Source organism: Passer domesticus, chromosome 15 (genome assembly GCF_036417665.1).
Source record: "Passer domesticus isolate bPasDom1 chromosome 15, bPasDom1.hap1, whole genome shotgun sequence".
NCBI lineage: Eukaryota > Metazoa > Chordata > Aves > Passeriformes > Passeridae > Passer > Passer domesticus.
In genome coordinates, this window is record NC_087488.1 from 10,809,209 (window position 1) to 10,827,195 (window position 17,987).

The 17,987-nt window shown below is 41.5% G+C and overlaps 1 long non-coding RNA gene across 1 annotated transcript in view; it reads right to left on the bottom strand.

The window, feature by feature from the left end:
* Window positions 1-15,516: 15,516 nt before the first annotated feature.
* The window catches only part of LOC135281545 (uncharacterized), a 33,838-nt gene continuing 31,367 nt past the window's right edge, over window positions 15,517-17,987 (bottom strand). The window contains exon 5 of the long non-coding RNA XR_010348156.1: window positions 15,517-16,494. This is a non-coding gene — a long non-coding RNA (uncharacterized LOC135281545). The remainder of the gene's footprint in view (window positions 16,495-17,987) is intronic.

The window sequence follows — 17,987 nt, forward strand, 5'->3', positions numbered from 1 at the left end:
CCAGCTCTGGTGAGGGCTCTACTCACTGCCAGGACCTGAGGAAACCTCTGGTCCTGGAGAGAAGCCTCCAACCAAGACCCATCCAAGAAATTTAGAGCTCCTTGTCTCAAATTCTTCAGTGGGTTGTAGGACAGTCTGCGAGAGGAAAAGCAAAGAAAATTACTTTTAAAAAGAAACAAAGGAAAGATTTGGATTGTTTATGTCTCATGATAGACACATAAAACAGCTGTATCAGGTGTCAGTGTTGACTGCTGGTTGCAGTTCAACATCACAAGATAAATTCCCAGCTGACAAAACACAACTCGATCCCCAAACAATTGTTTCACAATAATATTTGCTGGAAAGTCACTGCATAGCTTTGGGAACCCTGCAAAAATTCCTCCAGGGAAGAATTTCCCTCATGCTGCAGCAAAGCCTGTGTTTCTACCAGCATTTTTCACACACCTAACAGCTTTATAACCTTTTAAAATGTGCAATAGCTGGGCTTGTGACAAACTTCCTGATCTTCTACAGGAGACATGCAATGTTTCCCATCCGTTATGCAAATCCAGATTGCAAAATAGCTTCTCCAGGAATTGGCTGAATAAATCCAGCAAAGCAAGTTGGGAAGCACTTAAAGCCAGCAGACCAGGTCAGTAAGGACAGGGTTGGTCTAATCTGTGAGGTAATTAAAGACATAAGTAGGAGATTTGAATATATACTTATACAGTTATGTTATGAATTCCTCAGTGAGGAGGTGTGGGGTTGGACCTGGAAAAGGAAAATTGAGCAGACACACAAAAGCTTTGGGTTATTTGATTGCCTCTCATGGAATATTTCCATTAAACGATGGCAGACAGGTCAGCAGATTGTCCTGTTGGTTTTGCCACCTGCATGTGCCAAACCTGGGGGGCTCCTGTGCTCAGGGCAGAGCCAACACTCGTGGGAGCAGAGCTGGAACAGCTGATGGAAATATTCCAGTTCAGAAGCGAGGGAGGCAGGACATGCAACAACTTGCAGCACTAGAAAATGCAGCTTAGCATAAAAGGCAACAGAAATTGAAAAACCTCATCTGAGCTGGAGCCAGTAGCTCACGGATCTTCCTCTCTGGCAATTCTTCTGCATAAATCAGAGTGGGAAAACATTAATTATACCACAGCAACCCATGTCTTCCAAAAGGCAGTCTGTGCTGCTTTCCCATGCCACTGTCAACCATCACCCCTGTCCTGCAGGCATTGCTGTACCCAAAAACACATCCTGCTGTCCAGCTGCAGCTGATGGAACACCAGCCTCACGTGGAGCACAGCCCAGCAGCCCCCTGAGAGAGGAGATAGCTGCAGACCTCTGCTCAACCTTCTGACTCCCACCAGCTCCTCTGCACCTCCAGCCTCCTACCCCAAGATGAAACAAGGTGTTTCAAACAAGGTGAAACAAACCCCCTGCCAGGTTTGTACCAGACTCTGTGTGAGCCTCGTGGCTTTGCAGGATGAATTGAGCACTTCAGCCTCTGAAGATGTGCAAACAAACCCTACTGCAAATATTATTCAGAGTTCAGTGATCCATGTCCTCCTAAGGGCAATCATCAGCTTTCTGCTCCTGCCAGCATTGCCCCTGACAATTTCTCTATAAAAATTTCCTCCAAGCAGTTCAAATGGAAAAAATCCAGGTAAAATAGAAATCTTAAAACCCAACATACACACTGCTGATGAACTTTATAATCTAACCTTGAGCCACTGGAAAAGAAGTAGGAGGGGAAAAGACAAGTTCAAGTGGTCTGAGTTAGAAGAGGAGCTAGTTATCCATATCCTGACTGAAATACATTCATGGGGCTCCTGGAAAAGATGTATTTTTAAAATGTAATATGCAAAAGCAAATGTTGGTGGCTTGAAAGCATGTCTAAAGTGTGAAAGGAGAAAGACTCAGAGACACATCTATTCAGCTGTCCAACAGTTTCAGGGGCTGCTGTCTACAGAATGAGCCCTGATGTATCCAGGCTTAAATGAGATTCAAAAATTGACAGCTGTGAATAAGTCTTCTCTTAAAATAAAAATTCACAGAGTAACCTGCATTCAAAACTGAGCACATCTCACTGGTTCTCCCCTCCAAACACATCCAGTGTTATTTATGTTTAGTAGGAAGATTTGTGTCAATTTTGCATTTTACATAAAAAACATCTGCCTGGTGATAAGATGCACTGGCACAAATTATCTCGAATGTTTACATCCACAAACTGTTCTATAAGAACTTAATATATTTGCCTTGTTTTTCATCAGTCTTGACCTGTTTTACAGGGGCATAAATCAAGACAAATTACATTTAGGTGGTAGTAAAACCAGAACAATTTCAGTGGACATTAACTTTTAAAGCTTTTGCATCTGACAATGGGGAAGAATGCACAGGAACAACTCTACCTCTTAGACACCTCATACAACACTGCTGCAGCTCTAAATTGGTGCACAAGCACAGAAAGAATAAATTAAGTAAGAGGGATATTTTGATTCCACATGAACTCACTGTTTCAAATGCAGCTTAAATATCTTTGTGTAAAAACAGGCCTTGATCAAGCATTCCTCAGATGAAGACACATATTTGCAATTTTCACTGACAAGTTGTGAGATTTTTTTTGTTCTCATCTTGGTCCCACATTTGGATGGTTTTAAAAGGTTGCCTCATCATCAAAGTTGAGCATCCTTCTTACCAACACTGCATTTGTTGCAGTAAATTTTTTTAATCCAAGAAAATTGGATTAATTCAAAAGAAATAGAGAAAAATATTAATGGAGTTGATGAAAACGATAAAGGAAATTATTAGTTGCTGCTACTGGCGAAAAAAGTACTGCAACACTATTCTGATACTTGTTTCTAGGAATCAAAAATACTTTCAGTGAATTGTATCAACCAAGTGTCAAACCATGGATTGATCTCTCTGCCTCAGCGTTCCCAATCTTGACAATTTGCTGATGCCTTTTCAGCAGTCTTTGATTACATTCCCAACACTATTTTTGAGGTATATTGTACAATGGTTCTGGAACATACAGTGCTGGTGAAATCCCCATAAAATGACAGTAGGGCCTTAGAGGATTCAATGGTATCTGCAATATCCTAAAATATGCATGGCCAAAAGCCATTCTTTACATGGTATTGAGGCTGAAAATAACATAGCACAGTTTGCAAATATCAAAATTAATTACTGAAATTATTAAGGGGTTTGTCCAAGGTCACACATAAAATTGTTTGCTTGAGAGCCATTTCTACACCTTAGGGAAATCCAAGGGAAGAAATCAGTCAGTGTTTCTGTACCCAAAGATGTGATGCAGTGACTACTCACTATAAATCACCATTTTCCTCCATTTCCCATTTCATTACAGAGACACGTGGCAGTGCAGGGCAGAGATTTGTGCTGTGTCCTGCACACTCAGGCTGCAAGGGCAGGGGATGGACACAGGTCACTGCAGGCTGGAGAGCAGAGGGCAAAATGGGCAGAAATAGGGGACAAAATTTTGTTTAGAGCTGTGCAAGAAGCTTGGGAACAAGGTTTAAAAGTGTCAGGAGAGAGGGTGGTGTGGCATGGGCTGAAGGCAAAGACCAATCTGCTAAAGACCTTTAAAAATCAGGGTGCAGGATTTGGAGAATGAGAGGAGCACAAAAAAAAAATTATGATACTAAAATCACATACAGCATGAAAGAGGAGTAATGTTGGAGCACACAGCAATATTTTACACATGTTATTTATTAAAAATTTGCTCTCAGAAATAACTATCTGCTTTCACAGCAACTGCTCTTCTCCAGAGAACAAATGTGGTCTATTAGTTTTCCTTTATATATCCTGCATTGTTGCAATATTGAGCAATGCTTGAATCTAATTCTTCTGACACAGTTATGAAAAATGTAATTTTTAAACCTTAAAATATTTACACAGCTAGTGAGACTTACACAATTAGAGCCTGAATCAAATTGTCATTTATATGTGGTATACAATGAAACATTTGTTAAATTCAATCAGTTAAAATAAAAGCAGCAATAAAGCATCACCAGACAAGAGGAACCCATTTTTGCCTACATCCAGCTGTTTGTTTATTTATGTATTCATCTGTTTAATAAATTTTCCCCAGCCTTGCAAATATGCACATTGTAATGACAATTTTGGAGAGGTAAGGGATGGGATTGGGGTGAGGAGGACACAAATTTTCTTCTCAGCCAGGAACATGGAGTAATTCAGTTTCCATCTGTTCTATTGTATACTTGGTCATGGTAACATTTGGCTGCTGAAATACCTTTTTGTACTTGCACACCCAGCTAGAAACCCGCTGCAAGGAGCATTTTAAATTGTCTCAGTGGAAGCCAGTGGCATCAGCATCCAGGTCAGCAACATATTCACAGCTGAGGGGGATCCTGTGAAGTTTGGGTACATGCTCAGGATGTTAAACTTCCCTTCCTGACAGCCAGGAGCATGTCAGGGTCACACCTGCCCTTGTACAATGCCCTTCATGAGTGGATTCTGTCCCATGAGTGAAGTTCATGAGAATTTGGGATCCAAATTAGGAATACTATTATTTATTCCCAGTAATAGTTTGCTAAAATAATTAATTTTGCTTTTCTTACTTTGGTTTTTCTTTATGGCTTGTAGGAGCTCCTGTTGGACACAATCATGCAGACAGCCTTGAGTGCCAGTGTGCATCTAATCTTGTCCAACAATTTCTTTTCATTAGTGGGATAAAGGCACTTAGCTGCATTCAGAACTCCACTTTGTGCTCTTGGGGTATTTAGCTTAACCCTTTTAACATGATTAAAACAAACTAAGATCAACACAGCCAGCATTCCTCAGAATGACACAGACAAGCCTAATTGCTATTGAAGCTTCATAAAGAAAACAAAAAAGCCAGAACTTTTTCCCTTTTTACTTTAAGTAGGGTGGAAAAAATCTAATTGATTGTGATCAGTAAAGCCAATACTTTGAGATGTTGTCAGGGTTACTGGATTTATTGTCCTTTTTCAGCAGTCTTGGCCATTACTTAACTATTGGATTAATTGTATGCAGAACAAATCATCTGCCATTTCATTTTATGACTCATTAAGCAAGTATAGCAGATAACCATTACTGCTTTTTGGTGTAAGAAGCTTTCAAAACTTGTGCACTGCTAATGATGCTAGAATTAGGAAAAGCAAATACCTTGCTGTGTACAAAGGTCAGAGTAAGCACTAATGAAATACTTATCTGCCCCAAAAGTAAAATAATTCCATTTCCTGAGCCTTGTGAGAGGTATAAAGCTGAGACAGAAGGCTGAAGGGTGAAGAAATTGCTGTTCACTTGCTGGTGGCTCTCAGTGGCATGGTAACACAGAGTACTGCTACCCACAGAACCCTGAATATCTGCAGGAGACTTTCCCTGAAAGGAGGGAACTGTCTTGGACAGAGCTGGAGCCAGCCAGGAGCATCCTGGATTTTGGGGAGACTGATGTAAAATGAGAGAGGCTTCAGAGAGGGTCACACTTTGAAAGGACAAAAAAGGAGGGGAAGGGGCTGATGTTGCCAGGATGGGAAGAGTACAAGTCTAGGCTGTGATGAGTTTTCTGGAGGTGTCCCAAGCTCTTCACTCCCAGTCTGTGCTCTCCCCCAAAGCCCACCACCATCTGTAAAATTCCTGAGGTCCAGCATCTCCCTCTGCTCCTCTAACAGGGGACAGCTTTGCAATCTGTTCAGGGAGCACCATGCAGGATGCTGATCACACACTGCAGTGCCTCCTGCAGATTTGGAGGGATACAGGGGGAAAAAAAGCAGAGCATGAAGTGAAAAAAGTGGAAAATTATTGTTTGTATACTGATAAAACTCTGTTTGTAAGTAGAGTGTGGATTTGTGCACTTTGGGGTACAGAGCACAAGATCATTAAACTAAATTGCAGACGTGTGATCTCTCTGTTATGGATTTTTCTCTTTTTTTTTTTTTTTTCCTGGAGATTAAGTGCTTATATTGTTCTTTTTCAGGGAACTAATAAGAAGAACAGCAGTAATCTCTCACTAGTGCCATTAAAAGTATCTTTTATTTTAATACTCATCTGATATATTTGTTGCAATCTGACCTTTAAAGCTGTGAATAATGTCAATCAAAGCATATTAATTTATCTTCAACATTTTAATTACTCTTCTCAATATTGATCCCATTTTACCCATTTTCTACACTTATTGTATTACAAATATAACAATTACTTCCCCTCTCATTCTTAAAATATTAAAAATATGTGAAGTTAAATCCTGGTGATACCTGCTGTCAGAGATAAAATATTTTTAGGAGATGGAAAGAGGCAAGCAAGGTGTGTAAGAAGTCAGCACAAAGTCTTGCTGAGTTAGGAAAAGTCTGTTCATGTGGGGTTATTTCCCGTAGGCTGAAATCTGGAAAAGGGCAGAACACACCTAAAGCATTCATTAAGGAAAATCAAAGTGCCCCAGTGGAACCTGCAGTGCATGGCCTGTGGCAGGGAAACTCACATTACAAAGGTGTTAGAAATTCCCAGAGAATGGAGGTTGGGAATTGGATCTTTTGGGCTGGGAATTGGAAGGAGAAATGCAGAAACTCTTCCTCAGCTCCTTGGGGACTGGGCTGCTGCCCTGGTCCAAAGGCTGGATGAACAGAGACACCCACAGAGCAGAGCATCAGAGCAGGAGGGGAGTTACAAACACTGTGATCCTCTTCTTTTAAACAAATCTCATTTCTTATCTTCTCCCTGCCTGCAGCTGTCATTTCAGATGGAAAATCCCGGTGATCTAACAGCAGGGAGGCACTGGGCTGCTGTGGCATCAAGGTAACCCCAGGACCGAGCAGATGAAGTCTTTGAAATGACTTCCTGTCAGCGTTACAGCATGTTCTTACAGCTTGCAGGATGTTTGTGAGTCCTTTGGCTTAATCCCCTCGCTGATGAATGGGTTTTCATAGATCCAGGACAAACTCCTCATTTTTCTTTTCCTTTTAATAGAACTCCACTGTGCAGCTCCTCTGGAGCTGGCACCTTGTAGAGCTGTTTTGTCATTACCCAAGTTGCTGCCATGCTCTCCTTTGAGTAAACGCTAAATTTCTCCCCCCCTTCCAATTTACTTTTTTCCCATCATTCCATGTAACTGCATTAGATAGGAAAGATGTCACAGATGTTAAGCAGGAGAAAGAATTGTTTTGCTGTGCTTAGGAATAGAAACATTTCCTTTTTCTGCCAGCTTTCCTCACTTAAAATTGGAAGAAAACAAATAAGTGTGGATTGTCTGAAGGTCTCAGAGCAAGCTGTCCCCACAGCACAGCAGTCCAAACCTTTACAGCTTCATCATCTACTGCTTGCAAAATGGTCTATACTGAAAAGAATCCCTAAAATTGCTGTTATTATTATTACTTTAATATTGTATGTATATTTGTCCATAAAATACCTTTCTCTGCCCTAATACCACAGACTCATTCATCACATCAGAGCTTCTCACCCTTCCTTTGATACTGGCCAAAGAGTACCATGGAGAGAACTATTATTTCCTCAGATACCTTTTTTTTTTCTTTACCCTTTTCTATTTCACCTCATTGAACATACAAAGTACATGCTAGGAGTGCAAAAAGAAGAATTGCCATACATTACCATCTCAATGCAATGAGAACCCATTTTATGCTGCCTTAACTTTGGATTTCTGGTGCTTTGAATGCAACTGGGGTAAGCATTTTGCTTAACAATGGGGTGCTATTATTAAGAAAATAACAGTTAATGGCCATATATTCCTGCTGTAAGAACTCTCAGCTGCATTGAAACATGAGGCAAATTCACTATTTTGCTGTTCTAAATGAAAGCACCACTATAGGTGAGATGTTTAGATTGTGCTGCCAAGATCTTTCCTTCAAGCAAAACTTAGGCTTCTCTAGTAATTGAACTGATAATAAAAATATCTAAAATAACATTTTCCATTGTTTGCAGACAATTATAGCTAATCATTTTATGCACTTGCTAAACCTTCTATTTAACTCCCTTAGTGTCAGGGGTCATTTTAATTGACCTCATGAACACCTCAGGTGCCCAGTGACACATCTGTTCCTGAAATTACAGCATCCCAGGGGCTGACCAGAGGCTGGCATTCAGGCAGAGCAGCTGCAGGTGGACAGGATGGGCTGTGACAGGCAGTGGGGCCAGGGAGGGTGGCAGGAGCCCTGTGCAGGTGAGTGAGCTGAGGTGCCAATCACAGCTGCTGTAACAAGCGGCGGGGGAGCAGCCCTGCCACAGCCCCAGCTCTGCATTTCCATTATAACCATCCTGTGACAACTGCAGAACCTCCCAGGTGGCCAGAGTTGTTATAAAACACACAGGCATTCATAAAGTCGTGAGAGCTTGTGCCTTGCTGGCTGAACTCATCGAGCCTGGCGGTTCCAGGGACGGGGAAAGACACACTGAGTTAGCACTCAGCAGAGCGGGGCAAAGGACTCCCAGCGCTCACCCTAAAAAGGTCTGGCATTAAACAGGCCAAATGAGGCTTCCCAGCAGGGAATGAACATGGATTGTCTATCAATCTGTCACGGCAAAAACGAGCTCCAAGCAGAGGCATTATTGCTCTTCGGGACCAGGATGCAGTGAGCTGCCTGGGAAGTGGGCTGCGAGAAATGTGTTAAATAAAATCACACGGGAGCAGCAAGAGCAGGGAGAGATGGAAATGAGAGCAGAGATGTTATTAAGGCAGACAACCGAGATAGCCTTGGAGCTACCAGCATATGTGTCAAATAGCTGGTTGGTCAAAGAGTTTTAGTCACTGTTCTCACAGTTCCTCATCAGCAGACCCTGATGACAGTCAGTGAATTAATTCCTTTCAGCATCTCCATGAGTCACTTTTAGAAATGCAACTTTTGTACCTTTCCCTGTCTCCACTTTACCAGCAAAGTTTAAAACACTCCACAGAAGTTTTCAAGGGGTTAAAATATATGGCCCCTCCATTCTATTTCTAATCATGTGGGGTAAAGTTTCACATTCCTGACATACTAAGTGAAAATAATTCTTTTGTTTTTTGAACTAATTCCAATGCCATCTGGAGCATTTTAACACTAGATGACTCGCTAGCAACGAGCATAAAATCCAAAGTGCTTATAAGAAAGATACATGGCTACAAGTTACCCTATTAGTATTCAACGGTTTATTTTATAACTTTTTGAAGATACCAGGCTCTAATCTGCACGCAACTCCAATTAATGTTAATGGGAATTATGTGAACATCCAGAGTAGTTATATGGCCCTTAAACTCTTGGTACAACAACTCTCATTGTCTACTAGTCTAAATTTGCATAAGCAATTAATGTCTCATTAATGTCTCATTAGGAACTCATATGGTGTGAGGGAGGAAAGAGCATAAGTGCCTCTATGGAAACTGCATTAGGTCACACATGAAAATGACTTTACTGGTTTAATCTTGTTTTGTATTTGTACGAGAAAAAAGACAAAATTGCAGAGAGCTACTGTTTGTCAGAGATCAGTGGGGTAAGAGAGACCTGCACTTGCAGGAGATGTTTCCAGCTGGACACAAGGAACCATTTAGGCAGGAGCCATTAAAAGGCCACTGAGTTCCTCTGAGAGCAGAGCAAGCTCTAAACATGTGCTGTAGTGTCTGGGATTTGGTAATTCCCATACCTAACTTCAAACAATGGAGTAGTCCCACTGAAATAAAAACCTTTACTTTGCTGGCCTGTAGCCTTCACCCCTTCATCCTTAGAGAAATACAAACCATTTTGGCTTGAGGTCATTCTGTTACATTCAGAAAGTGTAAAAACTGAACCCAGGATTTGAGGCATGGCCCAGTACAGGGTCGTGGTCACTGCCCTTGTCCTGCTGGCCACGCTGTGGATAATACAAGGCAGGACATTGTGAAAAGCCCAAATCCTCTGCAATATTCCATGATGTTGAAAAGCTTTGGTGCAGCTGCTACAGGGAGGGTTTTGAAGACCAGTATCTGAAGGACTGATCTATTCAAGAGGGTCCCCTCAAAAGCCAGTCAGGAGCTGGATGGAGACTCCACACTAAGCACACACTGAAAAAGATGATGTTGCTCGAGAGATACCATTTCTTTCCCGAGGAAATCTATTGGGATTCATGCTCTGAAGTCAAAGAACATCCTGACTATTAACTGAAAATATAACTAACTGTTCTTGGTGTGTTCATAAACCCCGAGAGAGCACATCCAGCCCTCATTAGCTGTCACTGGTGCCTTCAGCATCCTTTTGGGCTGCTCCAGCCAGTACAGCTGTAAGGAGCAGCACGTTTGTTCTGGAGCACCCCAAAGGCACTCAGGAGTTCTAACTAGGCTGTGCAGGGCTCTTTCTTACTAGAATATTCCAGCTGAAGTGGGAGGAATTTTCCTGATGTGTCTTTAGTTCAGTGGGGTTGGACAGCTCATGTGAGTGCTGGCGCCTGTCAGCCACAGAGCCTTGGGCCAAAGCTCACAGCTGGCACATAAGGGGAGCTGCACCAAGTGCTCTGATTTTCAGTGGAAAGAGAGATGGAAGAATTTAAACAAGGACAGTGCAGTCCAAAATGGAGAGACACAAGCAGTTAATCAGGAAAGCAAGCTCAGTGCTCAAATGTACCTGGGGTAATTTATGGAGAGAGTTTTTTTTCTGGGTGAGCTGTTTGTTATGCAAGTACATGGAGTTAATCCAGTGCTGATTTGTCAGGATATGGACCATAGCACCTGAAGAATACTCCTGGCAAATATTTCAGATCCAGCTACTCTGAACTGTACCTCTGACACCACTCAAAGCTGCTAGAACTGATGTTATCTGGACTGAAGGAACACGTGAAACCAAAAAGATTTTAACCTGGGAAATGGTGAAGTTCTGGGAAACTGAACTGGTTTGAAATGGCTGGATCTGGTTCTATTTGCTTTGAACAGTTTGAGCCAGTTGGATCTGGTTTGAACTGGCTGGATCCAAACAGAAGAAACACAGGGGAAAAATAATACTTCTAAGCTGTGTTTTCAAAACCATTTAAATATTCAAGTTTGACCCATTTTACACCTGCTGAAAACAGGGTAGGTCCTCACATGGCTGGAAGTCAAAGCTAGTGTAACCTTTTTCTCTTCAGATACCAACTCAGAGTCCACCAGAAGTGAATTAAAAGTACTGAAATAGAATAAATGTTGGTCTTTAATTTAATTGAGAGCCCAATTCTTCTGTCTGAGAAAGGTACCTCTGTTTTCAACAATAGCTTGATCAACTACAATTTCAAGACCAGCGTCTAGAGAAAATAGAAAACCAGTGTGAGCTGGGCAGCCACTAAAACTGATACAGTTGTACTGGCACAAGGGACTGACCTTTGAAAGGCAAAATGGGCCAAACTCATCCTCACCAAGGACCATCAACCCTCAGAGAGTTTGTAAGAGTTTGGCTCAGCACATGTGGGTGATGCCCTGAATACAAGGAACTGACCTGGCAATAGGTGGGCTCAAGACAAGACAAAAAGGCAATTTTATTACTAAATTTTAAAAGGCAATGTATGAGTAGTTGAGAACTGTGGTTATTTGCAAGGTTCTCTCTACCTCCTAAACTCTCCAGATGTTCTATGGTTTTGCAGAGCACATCTGGATTTCCAACTGAATCTCAGCAAACCCTACCCTAACCCAGCTATTTTGAAAGAGAATTTACTTTATGCACATCAGGAAAAGCTTTCCCAAGCACATTATCCTATATATTTGCACATTCTTGTAAAATAACCAGTGTTGTTGACATAAACAAAATCTTTTTTGAACTTTTTTTTTTTTTGTCAAATGACCAAAATAACCAAAGATTCATTGCCAGAAACACTCTGCAGTGTGTGTGAGCCCTCCATAAACACGTGAAGCACTGCTTTTCTAGTAAATTGGGGCAGGTTTAATACATTTTCACTCCATGTTTGGGATCAGAGTATCAGCATACTTAGCCTTAACTGCTTTTAAATACACTGCCAGGGAAAGGAAAACAGCACCACCACAGAAATCATGGAATCAGAGTCACCTCTTATAATTCAAAGCCTTGGCTTCAGTGGGGCTCAGCTTCTCTGGCTGTGAGTAATGTGAGTGTTCCCACCAGCCTGCTGCCTGCCAAGCTCATGGTTTGCATACTTCAGTGGAAACAACAGACGAGACATTCGCAGTGTTTATCTCCACATTTCTGTTCTGCCCTTTTGTAAGAATTGAGGCACTAATCAATATTTCCAGAAGTAAACATGGTGTTAAAAAATACTTTTGATTAAACAGTTGTACTGCTAGTGGTTTTTTTAAACAGAGATTTAAATGTTACAGACAATCTGTTACATTTTAGTAGCGAGTGTGCTTTATTAGGCTGTAGAAGTCACTTTGGACTTCAAAAGTAAAATTTTCCATCACCTTTTAACTAAACGTCTTTCTGCAAGAATATAATTTATCTCCAGTTGAGGCAACAGCCTATGTGAATAGAGCCTGCTTCCATCTCCACAGATCAGCCCAAAGCACCAGATATTTTCTGGGAGGAACAAAAGCCTTTTGGGTTGGGGATTTTTTTCTGTTCTTAGTTGCAGTACCCAGGCCAGCACACACAGCCATGTTGGCATTGAACAAAACAGTCAATTGGATGGTTAATAATGATGATTTCTTTGGGCTTTGATTTACTCAAGTGAATGATCAGGAAAACATTTGCAAAACGGGGGTGAGTAATTATGTTCTCCAATATGGTTTTAATAAGAAAACTGAAGGAAGAGAAATAAGCACAATACTGAGATACTGATGAACAGGAGTGGGTGAAAATGTTAAACATAAGTAAAATTGATTTGTCTGGAGGTAGAGCACCAAAGCCTTCCTTGCAAACCCCTTGACACTGTGCTCAGCCTGGGCTGTGAGTCCCTGGCTCTGAGCAAGGCTCAGCCACCAAACTGCACCAAGACCTTGTGACCACGGGCTGCTGGGCCAGACCAGCTCTGTGCTGGACAAACCAGGCAACCCCAGCAGGTTTAGCCCTGTCTTTGCTCACCTGCAGCATCAGCTGGGCTGTGACACCCGTGAGTGAGGCTCACACCTGAGAGTGGCTGCCAGCCCTCCCAGGCAGCACTGGAGGCTGAGAGGGGCACTGGCTCCACAGAGCTCTCCTTACAGGAGCTGGAAAACTGGCAGCACATCTGCTTCTGAGGCTCAGCGCTTCCACTGCCAGCACGAGCTGAAAGCAGCAATATTTTAACTCAATGGGAGGGGCAGGACAAAAGTGCCTGGCAGGGGACACACTGCTCCCTTTGCCACTTGTGCAGCTGAGGAGCTGTCACCCAGCAGTCAGGTGTCAAAGGACAGGGGGGTACAAGTCAGAGCCACAGTCTGCTCCTTGTGTCCTTAACTGTTCTCAGACTGAAATCTCAGTGCCACAACTGTCTCACTTGTACCTAGCTGGACAGCCAACCATAAAGCAGACACGTGCACTGCTTGTGCTGACAGACTTGGCTCTCAGGGTTCAACAGTTCACCTTAAAATAGGAAAACCTTCTTTTGCCAAAAATTTAGACTGTCTGCATAAGCAAACTTACTGGCAGGAGTTTTCTCCCACATTCTTCCTCTTCTTTCTGCTTAAAAAATTATCTTATTAACAGTAGAACATGTAAAAAATTCAGATTCAGATCCTTGAGTATTAAACACAATAAGTAAGCAACAAAAGAAAGAGAGGATGGTGCTGTGTCCCAAGATTTGCTGAGGCTCACTAGAAATGGTACCAATTTCTAACCTCCTGTTTGTTTCCCTGGTATCATGGCAAAGTGTGTGTGCAATACAATTCTCAGTGTTTCACTCCTCAATGCCTTGTTAGCAGCAATTGCAGTTCTCAGGAGGACAGAACAGTGGAGTCTGTCGTACCAACTCCATATAGGGTGAATCTTTGGGGAATTTCAGACTTCAGAGTACAAGCTATCAATACAAAAAATCATAACAGCCTCTGGTTGAACAGATATTACTGCAGTTACTGTAGAGGCAGGGCTGTTAACTCTTTAAAACCCCTTTATCTGATATTCTCATTTCAAACTTCATTTATCTCCCAGCATCTGAGATTGAGCAAGTCTTGTCTGTCAGACTGTAATTACTTTCCTTCCACCCCTCTCCCCAGTACATATAAATAAAGGCTTTTACATCTTACCTCCCAAGCTACTATGAGATGCCTTTGTTTTTGAACACAGTAGACAAAAACAATGTTGTATTATTCAGCAGCCGTGGGAAATAGTTCTTTATTTGGATGCAATTAAACTTAAATGGTTAGTTCTGCTTTTTATCAAAAGCCTCTATGAAAAATGTATAAACACAGCAATCTTTGCCTGCTCATTTATTCACTTTGAATAAACTATGCAGAATGAAATTGAGCTTTATTTCATTCTTGCTCTTAATAAGGTGGATAACTAGCTAGTAAGTTCTCAGGACATGCTACATGCTGTATTGATCTTGTTTCTTTAATCTACTTCCAGAAAAAATAGGGGCAGCATTCTTGATGCTTCAGCTTCCAGTATTTCCCCCTTACTGAAAGTGCAGCTCTATGCTCCAGCTGAGGTTGGTGGATTTGGGCCCATTTATTTCTCATTAAGTCAATGGACATTTTCTCATTGATGGTGACATCTGAGAGCCTGAGGCTGATTCTTATGGCATAAATCCACATAGCTTTGGAAATTACAATTTAATCTACAACGTTTCTTAAGCTTTCTGCCCAAGTTTTTGGAAGCAGGAGCAGTTCTAGCTGGAGTTTTCTAAGAAGTGTTACTGCAAGGAGGTTTTAGGGAAAGCAGAAGGAATCTGCCATAAGAGACAGCCATGGGTGCCAAAATCAGCATCCATGGGTGCACAATGCTCAGGCTACTCTGAGGCAGAAGCAGAGCTTGCCATGTGGCTCCAAATATTTGGGGCTCTCCCAGGCACAAAGGAAAACTCTGAAACCCCCATCCAATTAAAGATCACTTCCACAAACATTTTGCTTTCTTAGCCTCTAAAATTTGATCACTTCCACCCCAAAGGAAAAACAGGTTCATTTCCATCATAGTTGTGAATGAAAACTTGCTCACAACAAGGGGAGTTCCTACAAATGGAAATGCTGAAGCTTTCACAGGTTTACCTACTGGAACCATCAGATGGTTGAAGCCACAAAGTTACGAAAAAGATCAGGTTGCCTGGGAAACAATTTTTCCAAAGTCAGCAGATCAGTCTTGCAACTTATTTTTAGCTTTTCTCAAATAGAGAAGTAGCATTGCAGAGGAATGCTGGCAACAAACAAACAAATGCACCGATCCTAGAAGTAGTAAAAATATTACTTTGATTACACTAGTATGAAAGAAAATACAACCTAGACTTCTGCAAAACAGCCAAAATCCCAAGTTTTAAAGTGAGAAGTCAGGTTATGCGTAGAAAACACTCTGATTTTGTACCTGATTTTCATGAGCACAAAGTCAGCAATTTACACATATAAATGTCTAGTTATACACCTAAGAGATAAACACCTTTCCGTGCACAGAGCCCAAAATCTGTTGCTACAACCTACAAAGCAGCTATAATCTTTTATTTAGCAAGTGCCTGAAATTTATATTCACATTACATGCATTTCAATATTTGTGTAGTGTAAACATATTTCAGAATTTACCACAATCAGATGTCAGGAATTTTATTTTTGAGATTGCTTATGTAAAGTGACATTACAAAAGAAGTGAAACAAAGGAGATTAAACATGTACAATTAGTTATGGTGTTCTGAGATAGCTTTTATTACCATTTATTCTTGTGAGCAGCAACATGTGCTCAGGATTTCAAGCTCTAGCTCTGCACATTGCTCATCAACATGACACCGTCTCTAAGGAAACAGTTCAGGTATTTCAGGGGCAAGCAGTGGCCAGAAAGCATTTGCTGAAGAACCTGAATCTCTTGTTGAAGAGGTGTTATTTCTACCTCCATGACAGTGAAACTCCCCAAAGATCAGTGAACCAAGTCTACAGACACTCTGGAACAAGCACTTGTCCCACTTTCATGGATTATGCCATATTTAGAAGTACACTTGAAGCTCAGTTTTTAAGAAATTCTCTCTGACAGCCACTTTCCAATCAGCAGCAGCTATTACCTCTCCAACCAGCAGAAGTTTAATTTCCTAGCTCACTGAAAACTTCTACTCAGGGTTACATGTGGAGAGGACACTCAGGTACATATTTTATTCCTTGTTAAGCCACTAAGTACAGTTCTAAAGAGATTTTTTGCAAATGCAAGCCCAAGTGTTCTCTCAGACATGCAGGATGTTCTACACAATTAAACAGTCTTGTTCTTCCCAGGCAGCTGCCAAAGGCCTCTGTCTTTCTGGACCTGTTCTGACTTGCTTGTGCTCAGGCTCTGCAGAGGAAGGATGCAAGAGGCCAACAGAAGCAGAGTTTCAACTGAAATTCCCTGTTTGGAGAATTTTCTGTCTTCGGAGCAGCTGATACAGGATGCTCTGGATTCGGGTGGGTGCCAGTCATTAACTGTGTCCCTCTGTGTTTCAGCTGTCTTGAAAATGAGGGTAACACACCAAGTCCCTTTCCTGTACAATAAATGCATCCAAGATAAACAGACAAATGGGAGGAGGGGGGAGAAAGACCAAGTATCAAGTGTCTGCCCCTGGCCAAAACACATGACGTCACTTGTAGCATCTGTGCAAACTGCCCCACTCTGGGAACCTTCCTCAGCTCCCTTGCATAATTGGAGTACAACATTAATTAATAACACGCACTAATCTGCAGTTGAACTCCCTGTGTACCCAGATGTTGATATGACCCCCAGCTAGTCACTCCTGTCTAGGTCGATACATCATCTGTAACTCCAGCAGCTTGCTCTGCTCACAGGCTCAGAATCTCAGGAGCACGCAGCATCTACTACCTCAAATCATGAATCCCTGGGTATTTTTTGCATCCAGCTCCTATCTGTTATTTCTCCATAACTGGGACACACAGTGACTTATACCCCCTTACCTGTCACCCTTAATTTGGATCTGGATATATGAGATTCAGCTGTGTATTTCAGATGCTACCGGCATTTCAAAACCCAGTGCAATATGAAGGTTTCCTTAGCAACAGTCACCATAGGAAGTCCTTTAAAGATGCCTTTCCTGACTCTTGTGATTCTGCTTTTCAGAGATTTATACAGGTAAATCAAATATAAAGTTTTGACGTGAACTTACAAAATAGCAGCAGAAAAATAAGTGTATTGAGTTTGAATGCAAATAACTTATTTCTGAATGTGCTTTGGAAACATATCTCCCACTTAAGTTCATGGTATTATACCCAGCAACTTGCACAAGAGCAAGCAGAAGGGATAATTTTTTTAGAAAAAGTAGTCATAAAAAAATTCCTCTCTTCCAGAGCTTGCTTGTGTGATCACCTTTGATAGGAATGAGCCACACTATATATTTATTATCTGTCATGTTAGGATAATTACACCGCTGGTTTATGAACCATTGAACTAGTGTGTTAGCTGATGATGCTGTAGGTTCAGTTGCAATTCATACCCAGTCCATCTTTCATAATAATCTAATAATGAGACATCAATTAATTATCCCAGGTTTGAAAGGAGAGTGTGGAAAATGCCATCGCTTCAGTAATGTCTCCAGTAATATTTTATTTTCCCTTTAATTATATCCCAAAAGCAAATCCAGCCACTATAGCAGCAGTGAAGTTACCACCTGTAAATAGCAGCCTAGCAGACCATTAATCAATAGCTCTCTGCAAGGAGATGCCTCTTCTGTGCTGAGCAAAACATGAGTCTGATTTTACAGGAGGCATAAGCAATAAAATACCTACAGCTAATGTCTAATGTGATGATTCCCTTTTACTTGTGCACCTGACACTGTGAAATATTACTGAAATAAGCTGTTTTCAAGAAGGATGCTTTCAGCATCAGTAAATCAGCATTTCAGTGGCAAGGGAAAAAAACCCATCCTTATTTATGCAAGACCCCTTGCAGAAATGTGCTATTTCTGGAAGAGGCAGACATCATATAATGTTTTCTCAGAAAACAGAGCTGTTGTCCATGATAAAG